Source organism: Catharus ustulatus, chromosome 6 (assembly GCF_009819885.2).
Source record: "Catharus ustulatus isolate bCatUst1 chromosome 6, bCatUst1.pri.v2, whole genome shotgun sequence".
In the NCBI taxonomy this organism is placed as follows: Eukaryota; Metazoa; Chordata; class Aves; order Passeriformes; family Turdidae; genus Catharus; species Catharus ustulatus.
This window is the reverse complement of record NC_046226.1, coordinates 12,049,547-12,072,384: the sequence shown is the minus strand read 5'-3', so window position 1 is coordinate 12,072,384 and position 22,838 is coordinate 12,049,547. Positions and strand designations below refer to the sequence as shown.

Genomic DNA, 22,838 nt, shown 5'->3' with positions numbered 1-22,838 from the left:
ACTACAGGGGGATAGGGAAAATTTTCAGCATGCATCAGAATAAGGATTCCTCATTTTTCTAAGGATGTCTTTGCAACACATCCATTTTATGAGAGGATCTTGAAACACTAAACAGACTGATTAAGAGTTATTTTTATTTTGCAGCTGGAGAAACTGAGGAACTGCCAAGTTTGACCCTTACCCAAAGTTACACAAACCAGTGGAGACAATTGTAACAAAAGCCAGTTTTATTCCCTATAAATCTGTATCTAAATTTACCTACATTTTACCACAATGTTTATCTGGAAAATAATTGTTGGCACAATAAGTAACAGTCAGCACTGGAGCAGCTGTGGTGTTAACAATTGTTGTTCCACAGAAAGTAAGGATTTAAAAGACATTTTTTTCCAGTTCATCCTGACAAATTACAGCAGTGCATATGCACCTTCATAAAATTCCATTATAGCTTACAGGACACATATTTATTATGGCTATTTGGCTTCATAATTTTGAGAAATGTAAAAATCAAGATATTGATCTGTGTTACTAAAATAACTGAGTTACTAGAAGAGTTACCTCATGTTTTTCTTCTGATGATAGAAGTTCATTAAGAGTGGAAAATACTTAATCCCTGCTTGTCATGATGTTTAGCTAATTATTGTGTTATTAAACAGTGACTAAGCCAGAAAGGTTCATTTGTTTCTTCCTTCTCAACTGGAAGAACTTAAAAGCTTATGCAATGAGAAAGTGAAAGCTGAAACTTTCTTCTCAGCATCCCACTCTTTGTTACTCCCATTTCCCAGCACGGGGGAGAGATGTATTTCCTTCAAGGAAGGAAGGAACATTTAAGATGTGAATGAATACAAATACAAGAAAAGCAGGAAAGCAACCACAGCTGTCAATACACAGTTTATAGAGCTGCAACACTGCTGGGGTAATAGCAGTCAGAGATGCAATCACCTGTAAAAGGAATTCCTGCAGCACTGAGCTCAGAAATGAGACATTAACTATGTTAGTACCCAACATTTGTTCTGATGGCCTCATGGTTGAAGAACAAAACCTCTTTCCTTCCTGGGTTGCTTCCTGCAATGTTAGTTTCTACACTCCAGAATGATTATGAGCAAGATACAAAAAACCTGCCAGTAGCTTGTGAGTGGAGCACTCTTACTTCTTTCTGCCCTTGCCTATTTCCAACATAAATGAACACGTAAATAATAATTTTCCAACAGTTTCCCTCCTGCTGTAGGGAAATGTTTCATGTTTGGTTGGAATAATTAGCAGGTTTTTTGTTATTTTCTACCACCATATGCTGCTTTTCTACTCTGTATTTGCAAGTCCTCAGACCAGCTCCTGATTTTGGAGCACTGGGAGTTGAATGGCAGATTGGTTGTGGAAGGTGTGTAGAGAAAGGGGAAGGAGGAGCAGGGAGGTCTTATACACTTCCACCTTAACCCTGGAAGGAGAACTTGGGGGCTGCAAAGGTCTGCTTTTGTAGCTATCAATGAAGTAAAAAGCCATTTGCTTTTAACTGGGGACTGAGTGGCTCAAAAAAACCTAAACTAATTTTAATTATTTATTGTGTTCCAGTTCTCATGACTGATTCTGTTTTAATTGTATTTTTAATTAACTGCATTGATTGCAATGGCCTGTACGCTTCTCTCACAGAACTGCTGACTGGTTTAGCTTCCTTTTTTTTTTTACTACAGCATCAAAAAAGGAAGCAAGAGAAAACAAGATTATCCAGGGGAAATGAAGAGTTTTTTCTGTGTTTTGCTGGTGAATTCAGGCACTTACAAAGCAAGTTTTAGATTTTTGCTAGGTATTTGTACTCCATATAAATTTGTTAGCAGTTCTGCTAACTCTGCTTTTGCATGGGTTGCAATGGGGTGGCTCTGTTTCCTCCTTGTGATAACTGGGCAATATTTTATCCTGGGGCTCCCTGGGTCTGTCAGAACAGCTCCAGCCCCTGCCTGGGGCACGACGTTCTACTGTGGCCCCTGACTGCTCACAGCTGCTCCTCTGAGTCCTGCTCTCTTACCAGCACTCCCAGCTTCCCCTTGCAAGTTGTGATTGAGCCTGAGTCTCCAGAAACAGGAGGTGCCTGGTGCTTGTGAGCACAGCCAAGGTCTGGCTGGCTGCTGGAGAAACAAGAGCTGGTGAACCAGTTCTGGACTCCTCAGTAGCTGCTCGTTTTAACCATGTTCACACAGCAGGTTTTTGTTACTAGAGTTACCCAGGGAATAGCTGTTCTTTGGGGGAAACGTCTCCTCATTTTTAAGAGAGCAAGTGTAGCTGTGTGAGCAGGCTTGGTATTTATTCCTCATTGTCTTTTGTTTAAAGTGCTCTCTCTATCCAAGCAGGGAGCAGAGGGCTGAGACTGCCACATCCCTGATCATCCTTGCCCAACTATCATCAAATATTCATGCAAACAGCTCATAAGCTCGACAGATACAGATGTGATTTGAATAATTTTAGTTTTTCTTTGCAGGTATTGAATTTACTGCCAGAAATTGTTGTCCAACAGTGTCACAACAGAAGACTCTGCAGACTGCAGTCTAGGAGCTAGCTGTTCAGCAATAGGTGCTCCAGCACTGTTGTATCCAACTCCCTTGGGGTTTTTCAACATTAAGTTCCAAATGAGGTTTGGAAATTCCCTTTTGGTAGTGAAAAAGGAGAGGGAGTTGGATGTAGGTACAGTGTTGATTTGAGGTATGGAAATGACAGTGGGATCTTTAAACAGTTTCTGTCCATTCTAGGTACTGAGTAAGTGAGAGACATAAAAAAAACAACACTTGAAGGCTTTTCAACTGAGTGATTTTCAGTACAGGAAAGCTTTCTTTAAACTTGATAAGTGTCTGCTTACTTTTGGGAAATCAGCATTTTTGAAGTTTCAAAAGCATCCTCTCAAGAGTATTACACAGGGGCATAAACACACTACTGTAGTTTCCAACTCAGATAAAGGAGCAGAATTGCATGTTTTATTTACTCTCTGTTGGTAGAAAGCCATGGTATCTCAAAACAAATGCACTGCTTTCTAATAGCAAATCGTTTTGGTACGCCTGAGACCCTGGTCACAACTAAGGGTTATGAACTACCTTCTCAATAAGATTTTCCAATCAGTTTTGCCTCTATCTTTTAATATTTCCCCCCTTATCTTCCCAGTTTACTCTTGAGAATATCATGGGAAACTGTTTTAAAGCCAGGAATTATGGCATCTACTTCTTCTTTCTTATCCTTTTCCTGTCACCTAAACCTCCTGGCACTGAAGTTTCATGTCAGAAGGTCAAATTTAAGCTACTTTGCAAAGAGGAAGTTGTTGAAACAAATGCCTGAGCTAGTCTGAAAATACAATTTTGTTAAGCTTTATGAAAAAATATGTATTTTATAAATATAAAATAGGTTCCCAAATGCGGTCCTGCTTCTCCTTATGTGACCTGAAGTCAAAACCAGCAGTTCCTGATATTTTGAGGCAACTAGGCTTAATTTCTGGGACCCACATTTAGTACAAAAAACTTTTTGGCCATCCGATAATTCATAAAAGTTTCTGTTCTTTGAATTTGTTGGGCTCAAAGTTTTAGTACTACATTTTCTGATGGGAAACTAAAACCCATGGATCACCAAGCCTACAGAGGAAACAGGGTAATGCAAATGCAGCTTTGGCATTAATGTAATTCTGATTCCCTCTTTTCTGTCCCCAAAATGCTTGCTGTGATGGGTTCATATTAATAAATCAACTTTTATTTTACTCCAGTTAAATGTTAGAACACAGTGGGAGTGCGGGAGCAAAGTTACATCTATGTTTCTATTAATTGCATGCAGTACATCACTGAGCAGAATTTTAATAGAGCTGAAAGTCTTAGAATGAGTGGGGAAAAATATCAGTCACAACTGAAAAATAAATCAGAGCAACCTCTGGCTCTGGGCAGTGACTTGCACTTTAATCTTTTCTTGGCAGAGTTCAGAGATTTTCACTATGTGGACCAGAAAAATACTTAATATAAGTATTTCATTTGTCTGTGTGAGAGAGTCACTGCATACCCAGGTCTTTGCTTTTCTGATATACCACGCCATGCTGTGCCAGGGCAAAACCCCACATTTTGTAAACATAACAAACACAGGTTGCTGGATGAAGGAAGAAATGAAAAATGAGTTGAAGTGCCTGTAAAATATTTGTCATAAATAACTCTTGTAGACCAAAGCTGGACCAGAAAAGAGAGATCTATTAGTCTTTTCTACCCCTTGCTCTTTCACCTTTCCTTGCCTGGCTTCACAGTTTTCAGGCATCTCTGCTGATAAGAATTGTTGTAAGGCTGTTGTAGGTTCTGAAACTCCCATTTCTTTCTAAAGGCATCCAAAGATAAAGGGTACAATTGAGGAATGTTTTACAAACTCAAAGGAAGGGGAAAAGTCGTGCTAGCAAAAATCACTGGGACCACTAAACATTTTTGATAACAAATTTTGCTTTCCTGCTGCATGTGCCAAAAGATACTGAAATCAATGTGAACTGCATGAGCTCAGGATTTTTCTCTGTCTGAGTAGCTGCCCCTCTGAAGGCAAATAGTAAATTTGGCTGGAAAATGATTTTGTTTTCTGATTGGAGCTCTGAATCCTGCACAGAAATTCACCATTATAATATTAGATTTTTTTCATTTCTACAAATATCTTCCTCCTGACTCACTTGCTGCTCTCCTTCTCTAAAAAAAATGGGGTGGGAGGGCAGAAGAGGGAGGACAACCGAATTAAAACCTTAACTATTAAAATGCAGGCTTTATGGCGAAACACTTAACTTCATTGAAAACACATTCCTGTTATTGGGAAGTAGCTCTGTCTATTTTATCCTATCTTGAATAAATAGCTTATTCTTTAGAGCACTGGCTTCTAGACCTGTGTGCCCTGTGAAGAAGATTTTGATCTAATTTGTGTTTGATGAGCTGGGAAGCTGTGAATGACCATATGCGTCATCTTGGGAACATTGTAGCTTTATGCAGTGTTCCAAGGATCCATTAGTGACCCCACGGAGGTGTTTTAGAGCAGGCAAGGAGAACTCTCTAAACACCATCTGCTCATTCTGTTGCTTGTAAAACGATGTCACATCTGCTGCTCTAAAAACATTATGCTGATGTCTCCTACAGCACACGGCTGCTGTGCTGCTCTCAGCCCTGGAACAAGTGCCACAGTTCTGGGACAAGAGGTGTTAACTATAGATGAAATTGCACATGGCCTGCTTGGCTTCCATATCTTGTGAACAAACCATAAATGTCACCAAAAAAACCCAAAAAAATAGGAGAGGATTCAGCACTCTGCATTTAACTGGTGAAGTTGGGTGAATACTTTGCTAGTCTTTGCTGAGCTACGTCTTGCCCCAGCTTGGCTGCTGCTGGTACAATTAATACTACTGCAAGTGTCAAGCCTAACATGGCTAAGTCATCTCAGAGATTGAGAAGATATTTGAGATAGCTTGATTGGTGGAAAATGCAATTTGTCTTAGATATCAGATGAAATAAGCTCAGAAGGTGCTACAATTTCCTTTGACCATCAGATTTTATAGCTTAGGGTATTTGGTTGCCTAACACTTATGAGGTGTTATAAAGCTAATTTACCTACCCTGGAAGCTCCAAGTGTACACACTGTGTACATTTGCAATACTACTCATTACTACTATACCCAGAGTGATCATTTCATAATAGTGGTGTATAGGAAAACAGCACTGCTATCAGAGGAAGAGATTATAATCATGCAATAGAAATCCTTGGAGGTACCAAGGAACTGCAGCCTCAGATAATTAAAGATTTAGTATTTGGCTTTCCACACCCAAATGCAATTGTCAGGACCTGAGATTATTATACAGTATTGACAGACACAGAGACTGTTTTCAGGAATCTGCAGGTGAAGGAAAAAGAGTGAAGTTAAGGTGAATGTTGCTTGAAGTTCAGTGGCTATGCTCGCTTCACTTAATAATGAGTGTAAACTAGTAAATCTTAGAATTGTTGTATTTGCCTGCTATCTCTGAATGGTGAAAATAAGTGAACACCATCTTCTGTCAATCAAGTTTATGGTAAAGGAATCAAGCCATCTATTTTAATACCTATTTTGAGAAAAAAATTTAGGCTACTGACAATCTGATGGTCACCTCCAATTTGCAAAGCAAAGGGGAACACACTGAACAGTGTCATATGGAATACCATGGCAGGAAAGAGGCCAAGATGTCAGGAAAGGTGGCCATGTGGCATTTCCCACTGCTGTATAAGACTCATGAAAAGCCCTAATTATATGCTCTGGCATGTAGATGTCATGTTAAAGAAGTGAAGCATCTGATGTAGTTCACCTTCTTTCTTTCCTAGAGATACCACGGCTAAATTATATCAGCTAATGAGGGTAGTTCTACATTGACTCAGCTGTCTGAAAGAGCAGGAATAGACCAGAAAATAGGACACTGGAAGACTTCTCAGGTGTTTGACTGCTGGCTTGATCACTGACCTGGGCAAAGCACCTTATTATCCTTTCCTTCTGGTCCCACCTCTCACTAGTTCTCTTTTAGCATATTGCATGCATGAGTCAGTGAAACAATATATACTTTCCATTATAATGTATTTGAACCCAAATCTTACTTGTAAACATCACTGTACTGTAAATAGAAATGAAAGATTTGGTATTCATCCAAGAACAAAGCAAATGTCTATTTTTACATCATGGTGGCAGGCTAGAATGGCTGAAAGAGGACTGAAAACCTTGTATAAAAGAGCTTTGACCTAGAGCAACAAAACCTTGTCTGCTCTTTCAGCAAGATTCTGTTAGTACTCAGGTGCCCTAGAAAATGAGAACCTAGAAACTGCCCTAGAAACTTTCATTTAGAATGGGAGATTGGTTGCACTTTCTACTGTGGAATTCTACCAGAGCTTTTGCATGACAGTCTTCTATTCTTACAGATTTCATAGTTTTCACAGAATATTCTGAGTTGGAAGGGAACCACAAAGATCTCTGAGTTCAACTCTTGAGAGAATGCCCCACATGGGGATCAAACCCCTTCATGTCTGTGAAGTTCAGGTGTGTGAGGCTGTGATTTCTAAAGATGCTTCTGCAACTTCAGGGAGCCACCCCTGTGCTCAGACATTTGTCTTGCAAGAGAACCAGTAATGAACATCAGGAATCCTCAAGGATAACAAATCGTAACAGAGCAGAAATAAATATTATTTTCCTTGTTTGTGTTAATGTCTGTGACACTGTGCTTCAGTGGTTACCTACAGGTTCCTTAGAAATCAAGCAGCCTGCCTGGATTTGAGATAAACATGGATCTTTGAATCTTCTCTATATCCTAAACAAATGTCTACTCTGGTTATATTTCTTCTTTACAATAGCCATTGTAATAATGATTTCTTGTGAGAGGAATGAAAAAGGGTATTACTCTGTTATTCTACCTGGTGCTTCATTCATATGTATTTCATAAGGCTTTCATCCTTTGTAACAGGCAATTGTCCCCTTCTGTCTCAAGGGCTATAGAAATTAAATCCTTTAGGGCATACATTGCTTGAAATCAGAGTAAGAATAAATATTTTGTTTTCAGCTGGTTTTGCTAAGGCTGCAGGAGGGAATTGAATTGCTTATATGGGGTCAAACTTTGGCCCTTGAAATCCCACAGGAGGGAGTGTGACTGCACAGTGGCTGAAGCACCAGCCTGAGCCAGGTGATGTCTAGGAAATAAGCAATTGCCTTTGTATCTACCTTCACTGCTGCAGCTTTGCAGGTCCAGCAAATTATTCTCAGATTTGATGTTCAGCAAAGTGAAATGCAAGGTCCTACACCTGGATCAGAGCAATCCCAGGCACACCTACAGACTGGGAATAGAACTGATTGGGAGCAGCCCTGTAAAGAAAGGTTTGGGGGTGATGGTTGATAAAAACTCAATATAAACCAGCAAAATGCACTCACAGCCCAGAAGAACAACTGTCCTGAGACACAGCTGAGACAGCCTCTGCAGCTTAGCCAGTATTTGTATTGATCAGGTTTGCTTGTATTTATTTAGTGTCATAGTGACATGGTCTTGGGTGAGAAATGCACAATTCTTTAGGTTATGTATACATATAGTTGCAATGGTCAGGGCAAAAATTGCTTCTAAGACCCCTTGCACACAGAATGTGTACTACCAACAGTTCAATGTAAGATGGAAAGAGCTCTTCTAAGAAAGAAATTGATTTCCTGTGACCAAGAAAAGTCAATGTCTAGTGTTGTGTCATATGGCTCCTTGCATAGGTAAAAGTAGGTATGTAAAGATGAGACACAGCTGGAAAGTTGATCCTCATTCATGTTTTCCTGAAGTTACTGAAATGTAATTTTCAGGTTGATTCAAAGCCTAAAGTGCTGCAGACTTACTCAGGTCAGAAGTCAATGTAGGATTATTTAAGAATTAAATTTTAACCTGTATTTTCTTCCTGGAACAGGAATAGTGGTATATAAAGCTTTCCTGAATGCATCGGTTACTTGGAACAAATGCATTTGAGATAAAATACATATTAAAAGACACAGGCTAATCTCCTTTCATACCAGTCCTTCTTTGAAACATACCCTAAGAAAAAAAAAAGTATTGTTTGGATCCATCCACATTTCTTTCTGTATTGATCTGTCCTTTGACAGACTCCTAGAAGCCTGCCTTTCCAGTTCTTAGAAACTTTCTATTGTGCACAACCCTTTTCAGACATTTCCTGCATTTTTCAGCCCACTGAACTGTTCATTTCATTTCAGCCTGGAAATATGGCATTGTCTCAAGTTGCACACCCTCCACTACATTGGTGTGGATTCAGAAGTTTGCTTTCATGTAGTTATAGCATTTTCCTTTCCTGCTTGTTTGTCCAGTGACTTCAAATTTAGATCAATACATAGAAATAAAAATTTATTTCATCCTGCTGGCCAGGTTACTAAAATATTAAGACCACACCAAGTCATGTCCATTGAATTTTGGAATTGCTTTCTACCTATCATAATTCCTTTTAACTTCAGTCACACAATGAAGTATCCTTTTTTTTTTTTTTTTTTTTTTTCCTGATAACCGTCCAGAAATTCCTCTGCATAAATCTACAGTTGTTTTTGGTTTTTTTGGGGGGGAGATTTCATTTGAGCAGCAGCTGTTTGCAAACCAGTAAATACTTGCTGCAGAAACTGAACATTTTGATTAGTTCTGAGAAGTCTAAAAGTTGAAAATCACTTTAGTGGGTCTGGATCCAATCAGAGTAGTACAGAGGCAGTTGTGGATACCTCAGGGGTCTTCAGAAAACATAATAGACAGGAGGCAATGTCACAGCATTCATCTTCTGAGTCACAATTTTTTTATTAGGTGCAGCTTTTTTAACCTCAAACTTTCAGGCATGTTCTTTCATACTCTTCAGGATGTGTTATTATACCACTGCTATCCAGTTTTTATATTTAAGTCAATGTAATCTTACAATTTCTTTCTCTCAAAGATTATCTTCTGTGCACGAATAATAACTTGGCAACTAGAACATGGAACAGTCTTAGGCAATGTTCTCTGTGTGTATTCAAATGAACATTACATAACCAAGAACTTTAAAATATCTTTACAATTCTGACACCCAAGATTATACAGTTATGCTTTTGCTCCTTGCTGGGCATGCTTCAGGGGAGGACTTTGCCCTAAATAAATTGCACTGAACTCAAAGGTTTTACATGTAGGAGACATGAATCTGTAGATGAGGCTGAACATGTTTTGCTCTTGTATTTTGCTCTCCCACTCCTTTCTTTTCTCATGTTTAGCTCTGCAGTCAGAGGCATTGTTTATTGAGGTAAAATGTCTGGTAATTACTGTGTTTAATTTAAATGACTAGGCTTAGAGCAGGCTGATGCTTCAGCTGGAGTAGACTGATGCCTACACTAACTGAGTGGAATTACAGAGCACTTGGCAGTGTTTAGTCAGTCAGTACTCGATTGGTTGGAAGTTTCAATATAATATTCATATAATCAAGTCCACTGGAAAAGATGCTCTGACAGATGCTTAATTAAAAACTGAAAAAAGCATACCCTGCCATGGGCTCAGACTGAAGCCTCCTCATCCCTCTGTAGGACAGCTCTCACCGTGGAGCTGTGACCCAACACAGTGTGCATATTCTCTGTGTTTCATTACCCTTCATCTCTTTTCCCTTCAGATAACTTTGACAGGTGGCAATTAAAACACCCAAGGACATAAAATCCTAAACTCAGGTTGCTGAAGTTTGAATAAAATTCTTAAGACTGGGATGTTTTCCTGTTTGTTGCAGTCCTGTGTGAAATGAAACAACTTTTTGTTTCTTTGTTTTTAAACTTGAATGGACTTTTTAAAGAATAATGCAGTTGTAATAGTTTCCAGTTTAGCAACATCTGTGTACATGTGTATAGTCTTAAGCAGTAGTTCCTGGATCTTTATTGTTTTGGTGGAATTGCAAATAACTCTCTGGAGACATACTAACTTACTGTATCAGTGCAAGGTTTGGCAGTTCAGGATTCCAGACCATGCCTTGCTAGCAGAAAACAATTTCCCTTTGCCCTCTTTCACTCCTTCACAGGTATAAATGCCTCTTCCTCATCCAAACAAAGACTCTCATAAGAAAAAACTAAAAATATCTTTTTTTTTTTTACCACACCACAGAAGAAAGCTTCAGTTTGTTGTGGTTTTTTTTGTTTGGTTTGGTTTGGTTTTTATGGGGGTTTTTTGGTGGGGTTTTTTTGGTTTTTTTGTTTTTGTTTTTGTTTTGGTTTTTTTTATTCTTAAGGTTTTGAGATTGATTGGGGGTTTTTTTAGCACATCAAAATAGAAATTATGAACTGATATCGCACAAACATTAGCAACACTTTCAGGAGGTCAGAACTGTCAGTAGTACTTAAACACACTAACTGAGTATCCTTGTTCAGTCTAGAAATACCTGAGCAAGCTCTAAACTAGTGACCTTGAATAGCTGAGTGGTCTGTCACAGTGGTCTCTTCACCCTTTTCTGAGTGCCTGGACTGCTCATATCAAGCTGACCTGGTCATAGATATGTTTCACTGCAGTGCAGGTCTAACCCTCTTGTTTGACCTTATAAAGCCATCCTCCAGACATCATACTAAAAGGACTAGGGAATTGTATTCATTTTTTCTTTCCTCCCATACCTTCTACAGCTGGTTTCTTGAGCTACCAAAAATAAATCTTCCCTCTTTGTTCCCACCCTGGAGAAAAGTTTGTTTATGTGATAAGAGCCCATCCAGGAAGACAGAAACACTTTTAAAATAGTCACACTAATGCATAAGTACTTGTCATATACCACCCAAAGAAAATATTTGAGAGAGCTCACCATGCTTGTACTTCTAGGAAGAGATGCAGATTTTGTGGCTGGCATTCCTTTGCTTTGAGAAATCATAATTTCTACTGGCAAGCCAGGTCTTGTTCTGCATGAGACACCATTATCAAATGACCTGAGAGATGGACTTGTATCCAGGGACAACGATTTCTCTAATTTGTGTGGTCGTGCTCCAGCCACGATGTCATCACTTCTCAGAGTCTCTAAGTCTACTTCTTCATGGGTCTTCCCATCTAGAATGTTTTCTTTCCAGTTCTCAGGAGACTTTCTCTTAATATGAAAATCATCTAGGCTTTTCACACTGGATGGAAAGGTATTTTTCAGTTTAGCAGCTCGGTATGCCCTCAGGCTCATGGGATCAAGCACTCTGAAAGTAACTTCATTAATAAATTGTGAGAATTTGAGTTTAGCTTCTATCTTTTCTTCCACAACAGACAATGAACTTGATGATCCTTGGCTCACCAAGCTCAAGTCAGATGCAGAGGAGCTGCTTTTCTTGTGAGTCTTCTGCCTCTGGAGCTTTTGGCTTGCGTTTCCCACTTCTGATGGATACAGAGAAGAGTGTTCCAGTCCATGAGTTTTTTCACCCCCTTTCTGACAGTGCTTTGATCGATGGGGTCGATAGCCTTCATCCTTATTTTTGCTTTTAACAAAGCTTTTAGCTTCTGACCTTGTGCTGCCCTGTAACTCAAAGCTGTCCTCACTGGAGCTGCAGCGTTTTGAGTAACTGTTCATTGTCAAATCTCCAGAGAGGTTCCTCTCTGCACCAGTTCTGACTTCTGCTGCACATGCAGCTGTGCATGCACTGCATGCTCTTTCTTCATTCACCCTGCCACCCCCCTCTTGCTTGGCTGGACTTCCAGGCACAGCACCCTCTGGCTCAGCTGGGGAAATGGAGCCTTTCAACAGCGACTCCATTTACTTTGTGTGTCAAATACTGTCACTGAAAGAGGGATTCCCATTAATCCTCTTCTAACTTGTTAGACAACAGGCATGCCTTTGGAAGGCATAACAATGCACCCACCACATTTTGCTCCATATGCACCCCAAAATATTCATATGTTTCATAATTAGATCAATAGAAAATTCTCATCATTTTAATTAACCATACTAATGAACTAATAGAATCTATAGGACATGCAAATTTTCCAGGGTATTGAGTGTTCAGTGGATGAGCTTGGGTTTTCATTGACCCAAAGCAGTATATGATATATTCCTGTTTGTTGAACTGGAAACCAAACTACCACAATGTAGATCAATTCTCACTAAGTAAAGTCTGGGTTGGTTCTGTTTCAGGGCTTTTTAAAATCCAATAGCAGAGAAGGTCATGCTATATTGTCCTAATGCTACTAGTGTTTGCTGTTCTATTAAAAAAGTTAGTGACAAATCTGCCAGATCTGCTAGAAAAGCAAACAAAACGTGATTCTCGCTTTCTACCTGCTTGTTTATTTTGCCATAACTTTAATTCTAAAATAATTTTTAAAGGTTAGGATTCAAAGCAAGGTGCAATATTTCAACATTGTCAATGATCTTGGAGTAGTAAAGCTAAGTTCTTTAAGTAAAGATAAGCACCTTGTATGGGAAGTTCTTCTCATTTTTCACTGTCTTTATAGGTGGGCAAGTCTGAACTGTGAAGTAAAGAATTTCTATTTTTGGTTTGTATAAGCAGGAATCTAAGGACTAGTTTAAGTGAGATTAAAAACTATAGTCTGACTTTATAATTAGCATGGATACTTGTAGTGTCCCAATGATGTGTTGCCACAGGAAATAACCAGAGAAATTACTGAATGATAAATCTGAAAGGATGTTTTTTTTGATTTTTTACATTTCCTTATTTTAGCATAAAAGTGAAAGCAATTTACCCCTTTTTGTGTGATGGGATTCAGACTCTGCTTACATCACTGTCAAATGCAGCAAGTGGAGAAAGAGAAAAGAGACTCACAAAATGGAGTGACCTCCCTTAAACACAAGAGCACATTTAAAAATATCATGCATAGCTGACAGGTCAACAGCAGCTTGAGCTGAAATGTAATTCCATGTGGTTTTGAAGCAGACATTTAGGTCCCTCATTACAAGGCACTTTACTTACTGCCTAGAATTTATTGTCTCCACTTTGGTAATTCCAACACTCATTTAAATCATAGTTCATAAAAGCTGCTGAAGTGTTGCAAATCTCTCAAATTAACATAGTAAGTACATTAATTTTGCAAATAACAGGGGCACATGAAGATCCTTTTAACACATCAGAAATCAATTGCTTTTACTGGAATTACTTTTTGAAATGCTTCCATATTTCTATGGGACTGTGCCATTCCATTGCTACAAACATTACCCTGATCACAGAGATAATGTGGATTAAAATGCATAAATCTTGCTCACACTATCTTGTTCTAGATGAATTTATGCCTCTCTCACTTGAATGTGAATGTTAACAGTTTAAAGGGCTGACAAATGCTTTCAATTATCAACAAAAAGATTTTCATGACCTTTTCAGTGCAGTCAGGGAACAATACAACACTACTCTCCTCTTGTAAAGCCAGGATTTAGGGATTTTTCAGTATGTCCAATACAGACTTGTACGAACATAATGTAAGTCTTGGAGCAAACAGGATTCTGAAGTGCATAGGGTCTGTGCTAATCCATCTTAGGTCTTTTGCCTTCCAGGTCCATTAGAGCTTGGCAAAATGTGTGTTCTGCAGTTTTAATGGACTTTATTAATAATGCCTGTTTCAGAAACAGAGCAAGCCTCACCATTGAGCCAGACCCTGCAATGACTTGTACCTGCTTGGACAAGAGCTTTTTCATTCATGAGAGATTTGTCTCCTTTGTACATGAATAAAGCTATGTTAACTACTAGCATAAATTCAGCTATCCATTGCTTATGTGCAAATTTTAAGGTATGAATTTAAAAGGTCTGTGATACAGCCAATAAAAATGGATCATATAATTCTCTTTTACTGTCAGGAAAGAGCTCTTTTGTTCAGAGAGATGTTATTTGCATAGCAGTAATATATATGTATAGGTATAGATATAGATAAATGGTTATAGGTAATTTAGGTAAGGTACATAACACTTGTGGGTGTCAAACTACTTATACTTCTCTTTCTTGAGGTGATTTCTGCTTAATAACTCTAGACATACGACACAGACATAACTGATTATTAAGAAAAAAGTTATCCACAGCTGCAAAATGAAAAATAATTCTTCTTAGATGATACAGACCTTTTCACATCAATCACTGGGAATCTTAGAATAGATGCTATCAAAGTTTTTAGTAACAGTAACTATTCAGGGTTCTCTCTTAAACAAATTCACCAAAATATTTTCTAGAGACTAGCTGAATGGCAGAAATTATTTCCATTATGTTACAAATAGAGAAGGTGAATATTAAAACAAAATATGCTTAAAAATCGGAATGTTTGATATATTGAACTTCTCAATAATTGATGTTCATGATTTATTTTCTATATGTTAAGTGACTCATTTTTTGAAGCGTTTTGTTGAAGTTATTTTACCTTATAAATTTAAATCGCTTTGAAGTCATTGCAGATACAGGGAATTTCCTGTTCCAATCCAAGCAGGTGTGTTTGTGAAAGGCAATTCACTACTTTGCTGAAGTAGTCTGGGCTGTACTCTTGAAATAAATACCTTCAGAGAGCTCAAATACTTCTGTTCTTTATTACTACAATATGCCTCAGCTAGGTGGATGCTTACCAGATTACTAAGTTGTTCTGAACCAGTGATATTAACATTAAAATAAACTTAAGAGAAAAAGCTATGCATTAATTTTGCTCTACTGTAGAAAATGGTGGGCACCATTGTTGGAATACAACAGAATGTTGGTGCAAATCAAGTGAAAACTGTTTAAGTGACAGACTTCACTGTAAATAAGATTGTCCTTTATCATCAGCTGTGCCATTATCTACTTTGTCGACCTCTGCTCAACACCTGCACTTTGGTCTGCAGCTGCCATTAACAGGCCTTTAAATTAGGAAGAGACTGTAGTCTTTAAATTAGGAAGGGACTGTACTCTAAATTGGGAAAGGACTGTATTTTTCTGTGTACCTCTGTGATACCCTATTTTGCATACTGCAACCCCGATCAAGGGGACATCTCCAGATCTCAAGACTCGCTGATGGGTGAAACATTTCTAGGGACTCAAGTGGACACAGTTTGTAATTTTGTGTGTTGCTATGGCTAAGATGTTCTATTTTAGTGTTAATATAAGAACATAACCAGAGCAGTGCTGATCCTTTCCTGGTGAACTGACTGTTCAATCAGGAACACTTATAAAGGAATGACAGTTAAAATAATAGCTTAAATGGGACTTTCACTGTGACTTAGTATTGCATTTTACAAGATTGAAGCATTCAGGAATTTGTCTAGTAAACTTGTTACTTAGGAAAACACATCAGGATTTTTCTAAGTTTAGGCTTCTTTATAGTCTGAGTGTCATTTTACAAAGACATTATTAGAAACCTGCATATTTTGTATAAACAAGGAGCATAACAGAGTTACTTGCAAATATGACTTGATACAACGGAACATTTCTACACTGAATGAAGATTTTAAATTAAAAGCTGAATTTTGTGGGAATTAAAAATTAAAAAATATATATTAATTCCATGTTCCCTTTTAAATAATATCCCTGTTTTTTAATCTTCAGGAGATGTTAACTTTTACTAATTGTATTAATATGCAATTAGCAAAGTTAACATCTTGTATCTGCTGCAGTTGTTATGACAACTAGAAGTTGTTTGTGTAGAGCTCTGGAAGATACGATCATTTTTGGGTCAAAGCAGACAATATTCAACAGTTTTAGTACTAAGTTTTTCTGTATCTAAAAGTATGTTTTTGAAACAAAATGAAGAAGCATGAACAATAATATCTCCAGCAGATTATCTACATTAAAACACCCAAATATGTATAAAGGTTTTTTACATTTTGAGATTCATAAAGAATTTTTAAGTTATTACTATTTTTAAAAAGTCAATCTGATTTTTAAAGTTTATTTTATTTGCAAATAAGACTGGTTCCAGAGCCTTTTAGAGTCACTGAGTAGACTCCAAGTTTTTGGACGAATAATAACACTGGTGTCTGTGCTGTCCTTGTGGAAACAAAGAATGAGTTTTCCATTATAATGGTGTGTATTTCCTGTATTTGTGTTACTAGCTCTCACTCAGCCTTTCAACTATTCAGAAATATTGCCTAAGCACCAGGTCCAAAGTCACTCTTTGTAGTGTTTGTTCTCAGAATTTGTAGGAATGTCATTCAGCTCCAAGTTCTCACTTTTCCCTAAAGATGTGTACATCCCTCAGCAGATACTCCACTCTTAAAATAGCTATGTCCCAGCTCTCCCACTGCCCATTCTTGCTCAGATGTACTCTTCCCTACTGTTTTTAATGAAAATTTTATCACATCTTATCCATCTTATCTTCACACTTAATGAAGTTAATTTCGAAGTGTTTTATGGACCTTTCAGTTTTGCACTTCAGTTTATCCTGCTAAATAATGCAGATGTTCCTCTCTGGGTTTCCTTCCAACAGATTGTTTCCTTTTCTCTTTTTATCTGTAATGGTTGCCAAATACAAATTTGCTTTTAATATAAGGATGCCTGCATCAATTTCATCAGCAAGACAGTGGTTCCTTAAATTCTTCTCAGCATTATTTTATTCAGTTGTTCTCCAGAAATTCTACCACATTTTCAAATTAATGGGAATAATATCTATTTCTAGGATGCTTGGCCTCACACAGCAAAAATTCAATTTCACTAAATATTGCTTTCACTATTTCTGTTTCCTTTTGGAACAAAAAAAATTTCTAATGGAGTGGAGATATAGTCAGTGTTGTATGTATTGGTTTTATCTCACTAGATTCTGCTTGAAAGTGTTTCAGCCTTAAGGAGATAATTGCTCTAAGTCTGTAAGATCTAGCTCTCTTCAGGACTAGTAGAAAGAAAATTCAGTTATTTTAGTTTCGTGCATGACTGCTAAGGGAAACAAATTAAAATGGGCTTTTCCTTTCTTTATCAGTTGTTGGTAGATTTGTAACATGTTACGACAAACAAAAAATTGGATCAGTACTGCCACCATTAAATAAGTCTGGACTTAAGAAATGGTAGGATTTTTGGGATGACAAGGAGGTGAAAAGCTACTGTGGTGCCTTAAAGAACAGAGACTTATGTTTCTGTGCAGGAATCTGCATGGTGGACAGTGTCTGCAATCAGCCTTGAATGTAAATCTAAAGATATAATGGATCTAAATTGCTCTAAATTCTCATTAAGCAACCTCTCCTCCACGATGAGTAAAACATTTATCTGTTTTGCAACTACAGGATGACTAAACTAAAGGCATCAAATTGCTGTGTCATCTTTTTTTTGTCAACATCCATAAGTCTGATTCATTTAATTTATAGCTATATACTAGACAGAACTGTGATAGGCCTGTAAGAAATGCTGAGCATTAGAGAAGTGATGGTTTTTTGGTACAAATCCTGCACCACCCTGAAAACACAGCCACTGTTCTCTGGCAAATGCTACAGCTGCAGTGAAATTAGAGACAGAGACCCAATTAAAATGCAAGCTATATTTATAGCTTTAAAAATAAATGAAAAATTAAAGAGAAAAATGCAAGCACAAAATGTTTTAATATACCGATTTTTTTCAATTCCAGCACAACATTCCATTGGACATAGGCCCTTACTGCACTCAACTTCATTCTATCAGACCACCTTCCATTTCTGTGCAAGCAGCCAAATTAGTATCAGTTGTAAGATGCTGGCTGTTGTGTGGTCTGCTCCCTAGCAGTGTAAAATGGCACTGGAGACACACAGTACTGTGCTTTTCTTTAAAGTTTCTCAAAGATGTAAGTGAGGCGCTTGTGGCAACAGCTAATGACATTTGGCTACCTGTAATTACCAAGGAGCGTTTTCTCTCCCATGAAGAGAAGTTCCACTCTTGCTGAGAAAAGCCAGAAAAATTAAGCTGCAGGCTGGTTTTTTTTCCAAGTGTTTTAAGTGATCTTATATTTATTCACAGTCCAGACAATGGACTGCTTGGAAGAGAGGAATACAAAATGATATGAGGCTCATCTACAGTGTAAGGAATAGATTAGGGGTCAAGCATAAACACTACAGCTTTTCCTTCACGTTAGAACTGCTTTGCACTAAAAGGCTTGTGGTATCAGCTGCCTGAGAAATTTTTGTCTCCATCCAAGAGAGACAGAGCTTCCTAGCTAACAGAAGTTAACAGCATCAGTGAATATCAGTTATACCAGAGCACAGCTCTTTATCAGGTTTGTGTTTAAATGACCAACCGCGGCTGCGTACCTTGACTGCGAGTGACTCCTCAAAATGCTCTCTATCCTCTGCCAGCATCATCTTTTTCTTGCTCAGTTTCTGCTTTAGCCAGCTGCTCCATGAGCTCTTCTTCACACGCTGTACCGTTTTTGTAGCCGTGCTGTGGGATGGGTAGAGCTGTAGGTCATCTGCATTACACTGGCATTTGGTTCTGTCTCCAGTTCACTTTGCAGTTGCTTGGTGAAAAGACGCAAAATAATTGATCCTTCTGAGAATACACAGATGAGGAGTCTTAGTTTCTTCCACTGCTCCTTGAAAATGTGTATTTTTAGGAAAGTGTCAAATCCTTTGAGTCTAGTCTTTAAACATGTCCTTCTTTGAGATAGTCTGGCAGTGTCATGTGGATTTCAAAATTAGGTATACCATTTTCCTCATTTTCCTCTCTCTTTTCTCTCTTCTTTTTTCCCAATATTACCATTATTATTATTATCATAATCATCATTATTATTACCATCATATAAGAAGAGAGGGAAAAAGCATGAAAAAAATTAAGAAGTAGAGAGGAAGAATGAGAGGAGGAATGGAATTAGTTTCTCATGCAAAATCAAGCATAGGATAAAAATACACTGCCTTTTTCTTCAGGGGAATGAAAATATTTCCTACTCATTAATGATGTTATATTTTAAAAATAATTCTATTTTATATACCATTCTCTTTTAGTTTAATCCATTCCTAAATTTATGATGGATGTCACAATCTGAAAGGCCTTACTGCCTCTGAAGCTATAGAATGTCCCTTTCTGATGTGATACCACATTAGTGGTGATCTAAGGCTACCCAAAGTCCTTCCCATTGATGCTTCAAGGAGTATTGAAGAGATATTTCAGTACAATAGTGTTTTTCTTGTCATCTTTCTTTTATATCTGCAGGAATATGCAATTCTGCTAGTTAAATGTTAAACAGAGATGGGAGTTTAAGACTGGAAGGTAAGTCTTTGTTAAATGCACAAACCACAAAGGAATAAGATGTTGCTGTGATATTCTCTCTCTGTTCTTTTTTTTTTTTTTTATCCTGTCCAATGAGGTTGTCCTAATTAGTGAATTATGTGTTAGACCAAGTTATTCCTGAGCATAATACAAAAATTCTCAGTTCTATGTAGTGGGTCAAATCCTGCTCCCCCACGCAGGGACTTTGATTTCATAAGAGCAATAGACCTGTCCTAGGTTTGTGGGTTTTCATTAGGATCATTTTTTGCAGGATTAGGAAATCACAAAGTATAAGGAAGGAATAAACCTTTTTACTTGGGCAATGCCCTCAATCATGAAGCCACCATTTCCCTTTGAAGGGTTTCCCCTCTTCCTCACCCCCCAGATCTGTCTCAGAAGTAGTTATCAAGGATTGCTTCGTCTAGTTGATGAAGTGTAACAGCTGTGGAAATGGTCTAAGCTTGTTAGTGCCATTTCTCCCCACTGATGTCTCCTTTACTCTTGTGGGGATGGTACCATAAACATCACTATTTACTCGTCTTGTTATTACTATACTGTGTTTTCCTGAGATTTTGGGAAGAGCTGTGAAATGTCAGGCTAAACCTCTCCATTATTGGCTTCTAATTTATTAAGCTCTTCAGAGCTGGACCTTGGGAAGCTTAATGTTGCTTGTAAAAGGAAGGATGTATTATTGTTCACAATACCTGGAACACAGCAATTTTGTTATCTCTGTTTCTATTCTTTATCTCTGCATATGCATAAACTTCTATGTCTATTACACATATATGCCAAAAACCTTCTATGTCTATTACACATTAAATAAAAAAATGCCTGTTCCAGATCCATGCTTCAATATGTCCTGAAAAAGTTTGCTTTAAAAAAAAAAGAAAAAAGCTTGCCTGCTTATAAATGAGTTGGGCTGGAAGTATGGTTTAAAATTTGTTGTTCTGAGTAATTTGAAAATATATTGAGAGAAATAAATGGTAATTTCTTGCCTGCCGTTACCATGGGTTGTTGGGGGATGGGTAAGTTGAGCAGGAGTGAAGTATTCATGTAGTTTTCTGCAGAAGTTAACTAAACAGTGTGAATTTTTTTGCAGCATAATTTTCCCTACATAAAAACCTCTGACAAATAATATTACTTGGAGGTATAGGACATTCTTGTGCTAAATGTTTCCAGAATATTAGTTCTGGTGCTGTAGTGCCTCAGATGCAGCTATAACATATTTCTGCTGAGGGCTGCAAACCTGCATGTTTGCAATCAGAGTTGTATGTCACAGGAATTGATGATAAGCAGGTATGACTAAGTAAGAAAAAAAAAATCAGTTTGTATTTGAGTATGTGTGTGTTTGCATACCAAATGTAAAAGTAGCCTTGTGCATTGTCTCTTCCTAACTCCTTTCTATTACAACAGCTGCAATTTCATCACAAAGCAAAATAGTGTTATTTCATTTCCTTCCACAGCCACAGTCCCACGTCGTTCATTATATTAAAGAGACATGTCCATCAGAGCTGTTTAAATACTCTTGCAGAAAGCATGCTACAGCATGTGCTGGTTTTTTGGCAAATGTTTTGCATTTCTGTTGTTTCTCATGCAAACAATTATTTCATCTATACTCTGTTGGGTTTATGAATGTTTGACTAATACTTTGTATAATTAGACAAAGTCATGCACTACATATATTCTCCTTCATCATTTAGTACATACCTGAGTTAGGTTTAATGTGTACATATTAGCTTTATTAATATTAATGCCACTGCCTGAATTTTTCCTTTCTTGAAGATATAAATTATTTTGATAATTTCATACTTAATGGCCAGTAGCATGTTCAGAATACATTTTTTATGAGATCAAATAGACATGTTCCATGATGTGCATTATGCAAACAGAAGATACACAACTCATTTTTAAAAACCCTGTCATGGCAGTCAATTATAAATCATTTCATTAGCTTTCCAGCACTGCAGTTTTAGGATGCTCTATCCATATAATTTGCTGTCTTGTACCTTAATGTATTAACTGTTTCCTTTTAAAAACAGTAATGTCTGCCAAATAAAACAACAGAGCATGTTAATTCATGTTTAAAGCAGGCATCCAGCTGTCATATTGCAGCACCACTAATTCAATGCTGAAGACTTCTTTACTACCTGTTATGAATTTTAAATTTAAAAAAATAAAAACATGCAGTAAAGAGAAAGAAATACTTACTTGAGAAGGATTCTGCAAGCTCTGTTCTGCTAGTCCACAGACTGAAATGATGGAGCCAGATTTAGAAGTAGCTTATTAGGTGTATGCTGCTTCAACAGTTACAGCTTTTCTTTTTTTTTTTTAACTGAAAGACGGAATCGTTTTCTTTTAATGAAGCCAGCACAGAATGATATGCTGCCCACGTTGCTATGAGAGACTAAACTTGCAGAGCAAAGTCTGGCAATTTCAAAATAACTTACCAGGGGTCATTCACTCTCAACCTGACACTGCTTTTCTGTGTAGTCGCAAACTTAGGCAGCATCAAGCAAGATCATGGAATGTCACAAATGCAGGAAATTACCAGTTAGTCATGCACACTTGAGATTGAAAGTGATTGAGGCATCATTGTTTGTGAATCTAGGTATAAAATCTCTCAGTTTGGAACACCCACTGAATTCCCTTAAAAGGGAACAAGGCTCTGATTACAGTGAATCTGCAGTATCTGCTACATTCCTGGTGCTTGGGTGCTATGTCTAGAGCTCCAGTCCCAAGACAAGAGTGTAGGAACTGCCCCAAAGGGATCATATGAATGTGAAAAACTATGTATTTTTTTTTGTCTTTGATATTTTGGGAGAAAGGCTATTAAGCACCACATTTTTTATGTGTGTACACAAACCAATGCAATTATAAAGACATGTTATTGTGTTTATAAAATCATCCATATGTATCTACATATTTACTATATAAAAACACACAGTTTTGGAGTTTCGTTGATGTCAAACCATTGCAATTATGAAGAGAGGTAAATATGGTTATAAAATTATCCTCATGTATCTGTATATTTAATATATAGAACCACTCACAATTTTTAAATTTTAGTGATATCACTATTTAAAGAATTTAAATGGTTTTGTTAGAATTCTGTCTGCGGAAAGACCAACGCAAAAGTGTATCTCATGATCCAATAGTCTATTATATCTGCAGTATTGCACTGCATATATAAATTTAGCCCTTCATTTTGAAACATATTTTGTCTTTTGCCCAAGAACACTTTAGGATAGGGAGAGAGAACT

At 37.5% G+C, this 22,838-nt stretch overlaps 1 protein-coding gene across 3 annotated transcripts in view; it reads right to left on the bottom strand.

Moving 5' to 3' along the window:
- Window positions 1-22,186, bottom strand: part of BEGAIN (brain enriched guanylate kinase associated) — a 159,685-nt gene extending 137,499 nt beyond the window's left edge. For 2 of the 3 annotated variants that reach the window (XM_033062691.2, XM_033062694.2), the window contains exon 1: window positions 21,787-22,186. The gene's annotated coding sequence lies outside the window, so the exon portion shown is untranslated. Of the gene's footprint in view, window positions 1-18,623; window positions 18,862-21,786 lie in introns of all 3 variants that reach the window. The other variant, XM_033062695.2, reaches the window with a different exon arrangement.
- Between the last annotated feature and the right edge of the window lie 652 nt (window positions 22,187-22,838).